The 9,691-nt window shown below is 45.0% G+C and overlaps 1 long non-coding RNA gene across 1 annotated transcript; it reads right to left on the bottom strand.

Moving 5' to 3' along the window:
* Window positions 1-3,812: 3,812 nt before the first annotated feature.
* On the bottom strand, window positions 3,813-9,389 carry LOC124649849. Its single transcript, XR_006986822.1, has 6 exons — window positions 9,051-9,389; window positions 8,596-8,645; window positions 8,425-8,509; window positions 6,083-6,198; window positions 5,852-5,982; window positions 3,813-4,218 (listed from the first exon to the last, which is right to left on the bottom strand). It is a non-coding gene; the product is annotated as an uncharacterized LOC124649849 (long non-coding RNA).
* Window positions 9,390-9,691: the final 302 nt, after the last annotated feature.

Genomic DNA, 9,691 nt, shown 5'->3' with positions numbered 1-9,691 from the left:
CCAAAATCCCAAAAGTGAAAGAAAAGCACAGACTGACCCTCCGGCGAAACTATTTCACCCATCTAACTCTTTTGTGTGGCACCCCTCCCACGGGCGCCACCCATGCTCATGTGGCGACCCTGCTGCCGGCGCCACAAACCCATCCGACGTGGCCCGTCGACGCTGAGCTGGCGAGCCGATCCGACGTGGCAGGACGTGTGGCGCTGCTCCCGCCGGCGCCACACTTTGAAAGTGTGGCGCCCGTGGCAAGGGCGCCACACATCCACTTAAGTTTGGCCGCGCGCGCCCGCCCAGCCCGGCCCATCTTTTTTCTCCTCCCTCTGTTCTTCTTCACTGAGCATAGGCGCCCGGCTCTCTCTCTCCCCCCTCTCCCCCCACCAAATCCACCACCAAATCATCAGATCTGTCCGTGGAGATCGTTCCCAACTCGTTCCTTGAGGCAATCTCCTCCGTTCCCCTTCTTTTCATCCATTGATTTTGTGTATTTGGTTGAATCTAAATGTCAAACCCTAGATGTGGATTTGGTTGATTTGAGGGTGGAGATGGATTTGGTTGGATGTTAGGGTTGTTGAAGTAGGAGAAATGGTAGTGTGCTAGTTTGTATGGGTAGATTATGTTGATTATGGTAACTAATGAACACATGTGTGTATGTGTTGTTCCTATTATGCTAGGGGGATGGAAAGAATTGTTCATGTTCATCATGTGGACAAGGATGCTTACTTGAAGGGAAACATAGAGCCGGACCCGGAAGAGGTTGACTTGGTGTTTGACCTTAGCCCTAGCTTTGCGGAGGTGGTAGCACAAGTGAGGGTTGAGTTGAATTGGAATGAGCCAAATGATGGTGTTGAGCTAGAGGGAAGGCATAATGTGGGGTTTGGAATGCACACCCGTTGGAAGACAATGCGTATCAACTCCGAGCAACGTTGGTCCGTTTACAAGGAGACGGTGGCCGGGTCACAAGATAAGGCTTTGGAGTTGTTTGCAACCAAGACGGTTGATGCTCGTATCGAGCTTGACCTTAACCGGCCCTCCTCCCCGTTCGAGAGAGGAGTCCACCACCCATGAGCCAAGAAGAAGGCACCCAATCTCCCATTGTCCAATCTCCCATTGCCCAACAACCTCCGTTGGATAATGAGTATGACGAGCATGACGATGGTGATGATGGTTTCGAGATGAATGGAAACAATGTCGGTGATTTGGATAAATATTGGACGCAAGAGGAGATGGACCACTCCATTCCTTATTCTCGATGCTATGCGTCGGACTCGGATGATGATGGACCCGAAGAGGAGGTTGACGAGGATGGTTTGACTGCTAAGGAAGCCGAAAGAGCCGAGATCTTCAAGAAGGTAACCGGACGGGATATCCGGGTACCATTGTTCCGTGATGTTAGTCTTGCGGATGGAGCCGTGGTTGATGGTGGCAAAAGTTTACTTCTTGGAGCTAGGCCAATTTCGAAGAGAGATGTGGATGGTAGGACGGCTATTATCTGTAAAGGGCTCACGTTTGATACCTTCTTGGAATTGAAGATATGGTTGAAGGAGTTCTCCATTAAGCATCATCGCCCTTACATTGTTGTTCACTCGGACTTGAAGAAGCGGTACACGCTAAAATGTGTGGAAAAAAGGTGCCCATGGGTTGTCCGTGCAAGACCTTTCAAAAAAGGGCCCTCTTGGCACATAACAAGTTGTGTAGCCACTCACATGTGCCGGGGGCCGAAGCTTGATGGCAAGGATGCGCAGCCGGACCACCGTCAACTCACATCCGAGTTCATTGCATACAAGCTCTCGGCGGAGATATCATCACTTCCTATCATGAGCATTAGGTCCGTGCAAGATACGGTCAAATCCCGGTTTGCGTACGACGTCAAGTACGGGAAGGCATGGAAGGCCAAAAAAGCCGCATTCAAGATGTTGTACGGTGATTGGGCGGAAGCATACAACCGAGTCCCTAGGTTGTTGTTAGCGATGGCCTCAACTAACCCGGGCATGGTGCATGTGGTGGAGCCTTCCGCAACCAAAATGACATTGCATGACGGTAAAAGAGTGAGGGTATTTCACCGTGCATTTTGGTCATTTCAGCAATGCACGAGGGCATTGGAACATTGTAGGCCTGTCATAGCCGTGGATGGTACCTTCTTGACCGGGCAGTACAAGGGCACACTACTGGTGGCAATAGCAAGTGATGCGAGCAACCGTTTAGTACCACTGGCTTTTGCATTGGTAGAGATTGAGAACAATGATAATTGGCAATGGTTTTTCCATATATTGAGGACGAGGGTCATACCACCCTCAAAGGAAGTGTGTGTCATCTCCGATCGTCATCAAGGAATTCTCAATGCGGTGGAAGAGGCAATTCCCGGGCATGCTCCCTTGCATCACCGATATTGGTGCATGAGGCATTTTTGTGCAAACTTCTACCGGGCATGCAAGAGCAAAGAGTTGTCTGACCTTCTTCAAGATTGTTGCCTCGCTTATTCGGAGCGCCGCTTCGCAAACCTATACAACGGCTTGCTGAAGCACAAAGACCTCAACGCGGGTGGTCAAGAGTTTCTTCATAGACACCTCGTATTTAACTCAAAGTGGGCAAGAGCTTATGATGAGGATGGGAGGAGATATGGCCAAATGACAAGCAACATGGCCGAGTGCTTCAACAATGTGTTGAAGGGTGACATGGGCATACCCTTCGGGTACCCATTATTAGTATACCTGGCTCGGCCCAATATGGAGAAGACCAAATATAGAGAAGGCCCAACAAGGCAACCCGAAGAAGTAGTCGACTAGGACTCTTGTAAAACCCTAGGCTGATTGCATATATAAAGCTAGCCAGGGCACCCGAAATAGAGAGGCCAATAGATAGACAACATAGCTCCGCCTACGGCGGCACCCTGTAAATACATCTATGATCATATACTGGATTGCTAGCAGCACGTAGGGATCCTCCACCGAGGGGACCCGAAGCTGGGTACATCGTGTGCCTAATCTCGTCTCCGGAATCACCATCGTCGCTCTCTCCCGAAACCCAAGTCTATAATACATAGGCATTACCGAGGTGTTCCCTCGTCAATTGGCGCCGACCGTGGGGATCGCGGCGACTGGATTTCGTTATCCGGACGGGATTCTTCGTAAGCAGCATCATCAACAAGATCGGAAATCGGAAATTTTTACTTCGACTGCCAGCCAAATTTCCGTCGGCTGGATCCATGGATATCGTCCAGCATGGCCTTCGTCAACAACAATTTTTCTATACTAGGAGGCATTGGCGCGGCGGCACGCCGCGCCCGTGGCTCAATATGAAAAGCGGTGGCTATCTAGCTGTAGCAATACCATACGTTTATACGATGGACATGGTGGAGGTTGTACGTTTTACTGAACTATTTTGCAGAACGCCGATTCATATCTACACTGGGCTAAGCCAAAGTCAGATGGCGCCTCTGCGTGTTCTAGCAAAATTACATAGTGGCGGTAGTTTGAGATTTGGAGGCTGATTCATATCTACACTGGGCTAAGCCAAAGTCAGATGGCGCCTCTGCGTGTTCTAGCAAAATTACATAGTGGGGGTAGTTTGAGATTTGGAGGCTGAAGATACTGAGCAGCTTTCCTGATGGTACCCAAAGTTAGTTACGCGTTGTTGATGCGGACAATCTGGGGCCTGTGACTACTCTGCATTGATGTCCTCGTCCTTGAGACAATATCGATGATCGCCACCAATGTGACACTGCTGAAAAGTGATGGTGCTAGAAGGGCGGTTTCGTTCATGGAACAGGGATTAGCTAGTGGTATTGGTGCATGCTCGTACTTGATTACATATTTCATAGGATTGAGTACCAAAAGCGGTATATTGGCCAGTTATAATAATACAGTAGATTGCTACATAGCGGATATCATGCTAAGACGGTGGTACTTGTGTTCCTTTTTCTTCAAGCTGTCAGTGTCCAGCATTGCTGGCTTTGTTGTCTGAGGAGAGAGTGAAGGCCAGTTCCATTTTTGGTGTGGGGAGGTTGTCAACTGGAGCGAGTTTTGTTTTGTCGTCCGGGATCAAGCGCGGCGTTGGGAGGTCAAGAGCTGGAGCGGCGTTGGAAGGAATCGAGAGCTCAGCTTCATTGTCGAAGAGGGAGTCCGTAAGGTGTTCTGTTTTCTTCTTCATTTGCCGTCAGCCTGTTGTTTTCTTCAAGGATCCTCGCCCATGAATGAACTTTGTACTATTCATCCCTTAATCCTGAAAAGGAACAGAAGAAGTTCAGAATCAGAATATCGTTTATCTAAACCACATGTACATTTATTCTTGTGGTTTAGCCATAATGTAAATCAGCTCTCCAACTAAACATAACATCTGAAAGTGAAACCAAGATAAGAAAACAACATTTTCAGCTACAATTTGCTTCCACCAATGAAAACTTCAAGTGTAAAAGAAACACTCGTCATGCATGGAAATCAACAGTGGTACCTCAAATAGACCTAATATAACCATCTGACTATTTCTTTCGGGGATTGTCTAATTTGGTCATTTAAAGGCCAACCGCCTAATCACCCAGCCATGGTTCAAATGTTGTACAATAATATTGGAAATCCTGCATATAAATAATCTGCTCAAGACATGATTGGTGTGAATTGAACATATTCGTGAGCCACACACTGCTAATTAGACTACCCTATGGTTGTTGCCATGATATTCACACAATGACCAGGATCATATACGTAGGAAGGAAACCCTATGTCTAAATGGGTTCATGCCATTTCAGTGCCATCACATACTACACTACTAATAATGCTGATATCTCTGCAGATATGACCATAACATTTTCTCACTTTTCTGTTCTCTAGTAATCTGTACTCTTTTATTTCTATAACAACAGTGCTATCTGAGTAATAAAACACACTCAACCCTTAATTGGAGTGATCATCCTGACGACATGTCCAAGGTCTTATCATAGTAAGGCAAACATATGTCTAAACACTACGGGAAAAATATGCGTCGCCGTGCAGCATTTCTTTGCCGTGTGTCCCCGCACGGCAAAGATTTCTTTGCCGTGCGCACAGATAAAAACGCACGGCAAAGACCTTGGTCACGGGAAAGATAGATACAAGCGCACGGCAAAGATACGATTCACGGCAAAGATGGAAGAGGCCGCACGGCAAAGAAAGGTGCACGGCAATGGTCCAACACACCGCACGGCAAAGACTTGGTGCACGGCAAAGGCGTTGGGCATTGCCGTGCCTCATCCTTTGCCGTGCGCGCAGCTGGGTTGCACGGCAAAGCAGCCTTTGCCTAGTGTTTTTGAAAAAACGCACGGCAAAGAAGCCTTTGCCTAGTGTAAGCGCACGGCAAAGATGTAGAAACTGGATTTTTTCTCATCTCAAAAGGCATGGCATGGTATAGTTATTAACAAACGAACACATAACTCAGTGGCAAGGTTGCACGCTTTCCCTACTCTGTGTCCTAGGTTCGATTCCCAGACCAGCCAGTTTGGGGCCTTTTTTTAGATAAAACATGTTAGGCACACGGCAAAGAAGCGACCTTTGCCGTGCGGCGTCACACGGCAAAGCCTTTGCCGTGCAACGTTGGCGAGTCACACGGCAAAGAAGCCTTTACCGTCGATAACATTGCCGTGCGATCTTTACCGTGCGGGGTCGCACGGCAAAGCCTTTGCCGTGCAAATAGAGCTCTTTGCCGTCCCGTAGTGAAATGAGATGAATATTATTTCAGTGCTAGAACATATTCTATTCATGTCCTGCCAAGCGTTAATATCTTTGAAGAGATGAGCACACAATCCTCAGGTCTTGTATCTTATTGGTAGTTTGCAGCTACAGATTTTCAGAGATAGTCACATCGTGAAGGAAGAAGTGCGTACTTGTTTGTGGCCATGGTGCAAGCCATCCCGTCATTCATCTCCCGATTTGCCGAAATCCGCAGAGACGCCCATCTACAATACTCATTTCCCTTCAAAGACAATACTCACAGAGAATGAAAGAACCCTTTTCCCTGCAGTAACATCACCACCATAACAACAAATCAACTCAGAATCTCCATTAGGGCACTGATTGATCAATGAATGCAAAGGAAATTGTGGCCAGCATTGTACCCTTGTTCATGCAGACTTGGCTGCCAATGGCGCCGACAGAGTAGTGGGTGTGAGCGTCCCCAAAGAGGAAGACTGACACCTCAAAACATCCTGTGCTTTCTTCGAACAGGTTGTGCCTGCGTTTAATGACTGTAGAGTTTGAATTTTATTGCACAAAAAATAGGATAGCATCAGAGGCTGCGCATGTGCCTCTTAGGAAACTTACAGATATGTTCAACGAATCTGATAATTTTTAAGGTCCAACATACAGTTCTATAGATATTTGCAGCATCTACAACATAAATTTAGATTTGATTATTTGTTGTCTTTCTGAGCAATCGTCAATAAAAATTGCTGCCAGAGCCATGACTTGCCCTCGTGTTCAACCTTTTCCCTGACAGTGGGATTGCTATGATATCATGAGTTTCTTAGATTGACCCAATCTATATTTCGCTGATACTTCAATGCTTGCTAGATAATGATTCGATGTACAACTACTGTTTGAAGCCTCTTTAAGCAATAACTCACGTATGAAAGTGCAAAAGGAACTGTAAAAGCATCAATCATGCAAAAGTGAAGGTTAAGCTCAACAGCTGGACTACACCAGAATTAATCACCATCTAACTTTTCTAGTGCAACAAATAAAATCCACAAATCCAGACCAGATAAAGATTACTAAACCAGAAAATATATCCAATCTCACATTGCTCCGTAATATATGTTACATCTAGGCATTACTGAAACTGTTCCATATATTGGTTGCCAAGAAAATGTACCAACCACTTATCATTCCACTAAAATGAAATAAAAATTGTTATTTAGCCTCTCCGCAAATATTGAAAGAGATAAATCTGAACTTCTTTCACTATTTAGCAATGAAACAACTTCCCTTGAACACTACATGAATATTTTTCTTAGATACAACTTCTGCTCAAGTGAGAAGCACACGGGAGTCTGAGACAGCCATGGGTTCTATATCTTGATCGCCTGCTATGGAGAAGCAAATTATATAAAAAATAATGTAGCATTTACGTTTTGCTTTCAGCTTTGTAGTGTTGGTACATGCCAAGGGTCAGAAAAGGATTTCGTTTCAGTCTTGTAGTTTCATGTATTGAATGTGATGCATGTTTTCATGTTTATGCAATGGAACCAGGATCATGACTTTTTGTGTTTCAAGCTTAAGTACATTCAAGTACAGAGCATAAGAGTAAGCTAGCAACCAATCTATTATATACTAAAAGCAATATACGGAACTAAAACAGAGACACCACGTTAACCCACATCACTTAAATTATTTCAATACTTAGATCTAAAATTTGTGGCTAGGATTTAATAAAATATTAATAGTTACGTACCAAGGAAGCAATCCGGTTGACACGTTTAATTATACCATACTTCCACGTAATGTGCACCTATAGCATTATAAAAAAAGTGCGCACCTATAGAGTCCATGTGCCGTACGTGATGTTAAATATGAAATCAGATTTTTCACCTAACAGCCATATATTAGATTTGCGCTTCTAGGATTGTTAAAACAAAAAAAGATGCGCACCTATGGAGTCCATGTGGTGTACATGAGATTAAAAACGAAATCATATTAGATCGATGTGGTACTATTTGCCTTAATTATAACATATACACGGATCAATGCGGTACAATTTGCGTTACAACACATATACAAGAAACATGTCTTCAATGACGTTATACCAATTTTGCTACAGCCTAAAAAAAACTAATTTCAACCATAAAAAACCACCATATTGTACTTTTTCGCAAAGGAAAAATTGGATCTTCCCACTAGATGTGTGATCTATTCCAATTAATTGTCAAACGGGTAGCATACAATTTCACGTATACATATGGCATTAGATCATGCAAAGAAAGCTAATTAGCTATGGCCTAAAAAACTAATTTCCACCATAAAAAACCACTATATCGTATTGTTTTCGCAAAGGAAAAATCAAGTCTTCACACTAGATGTGTGATCTATTCCAATTCATTCTCAAACGGGTAGCATACAATTTCACGTATACATATGGGATCCTGCAAAGAAAACTAATTTAGCTACAGCCTAAAAAAACTAATTTCCACCATAAAAAACCACTATATCGTACTGTTTTCGTAAAAGAAAAATCAAGTCTTCCCACTAGATGTGTGATCTATTCCAATTAATTGTTCAACGGGTAGCATACAATTTCACGTACACGTAGCAACCAATTTAATAATAAAAGCACATCAAAGCTATTAGCTTACCAAGAACAAAGCAGAAATTTGCACTACGTGACAGCTACAGGTTACCAACCCATGTTAAACTAAGAAAGATGGCAAGGCCGAGAGAAAATGGCAACTCCGAGAGTTGGTACCTTGCTTATCTCCAGATTTGAAACACGTCCTAGAGAACCTTGTAGTCCTGGATCATGTCATATTCTATCTCGCATCAAAATTCACCTGCAAACAACCCAAAATAAGCACCGCGATCATCTAAGCCACTGCACTCTAAACGAAAAGGAATGAATCAGAATCCTCCTAACAACCTTGTGCATCAGCACCATTCCAAGGTAAATAGGCGGCTGTGTAGTGCCCCCTACAGCAAGACAAAATTCACGAAATAAAAATCAACACAAATCTTGAACCAGGTGTACTCGCAGTGTATTGTGAATTTGCAATTGTCCTAGATCTCAGAATCCCACAAAACATAACTTGAATAATTAGTTTAAGTTCTTATGAGCATAACATCGAACAGGTAGAAGGCATGAGCTCACACACAAGTGACAAAAAAAAATTGAGGATCTGCAAGGGCATATCCACCAAAGAAAAGAGGAAAGAGCAATCGTATTGCAGGAGAAGGAATAGTAGAAAGAGAGAGGAACAGCAGCAGCGGCAACCATAGAATAGAACAGCTAGCAGCAGCTGTCGAAGGAGAGAATCAAATGAAACAGCAGCTGAGTGTACATGGAGAAAAGTAGCTGCACGGATGCAGAGAGACTACCTACAGAACCACGACGGCCAACGCGCCGCGCCGCGCTTGAGGAGCAGCTGTACGACCAGTGCGTGCTCCTCATTGGCAGGGATATGCATCTTCATGCAGTCTATGCCGCGGAAGTTGCCGTCGGCGCAGGCATCGATGAGGTCGTGTATCCCTTCCGCGCTGCCTTCCAGGGCCATGTACGTCAGCTGGAAATTCGCGACGCCGGCTGCTTCTTCCGCCACCTCCACACCCCCATGGACGCGGTTGTTGCCTCCGCTGCGGCGAACGCTGCTGTCTCCACCGAGCTTGGTATGGGCTCCATAGGGCTGGTCGGCTGGAATAGACGGTGTTGGTGGCGCCGCCTCGCCCAGCGGACAGAACGGAGCGGTAGGGAAACACTTTTAGGATAACTCTGCTTCGGTCAAAGCGGTGGAGAAATTAATTAAAAAGTGCTAAGCGGTGGAAATTCATTTCAACAGGAGCGACGGGAAAGGAGGCCAACCGGTAGCCGGTCACCCGTAGCTCAAAAAATAAAAAAAAGATGCAAACCAACTTACCGAGCGATGGATGAAGCAAGGAAAAAAATAGCTACGTGTCAGGCAACGATTGAACAAAGAAGTGGATAATTTGCGCATCTACAATGCTACAATGCTCAAATCGTT

The sequence above is a fragment of the Lolium rigidum genome, chromosome 4, assembly GCF_022539505.1.
Source record: "Lolium rigidum isolate FL_2022 chromosome 4, APGP_CSIRO_Lrig_0.1, whole genome shotgun sequence".
NCBI lineage: Eukaryota > Viridiplantae > Streptophyta > Magnoliopsida > Poales > Poaceae > Lolium > Lolium rigidum.
The sequence above is the reverse complement of the archived record's forward strand: the minus strand, read 5'-3'. Positions and strand labels throughout refer to the sequence as shown.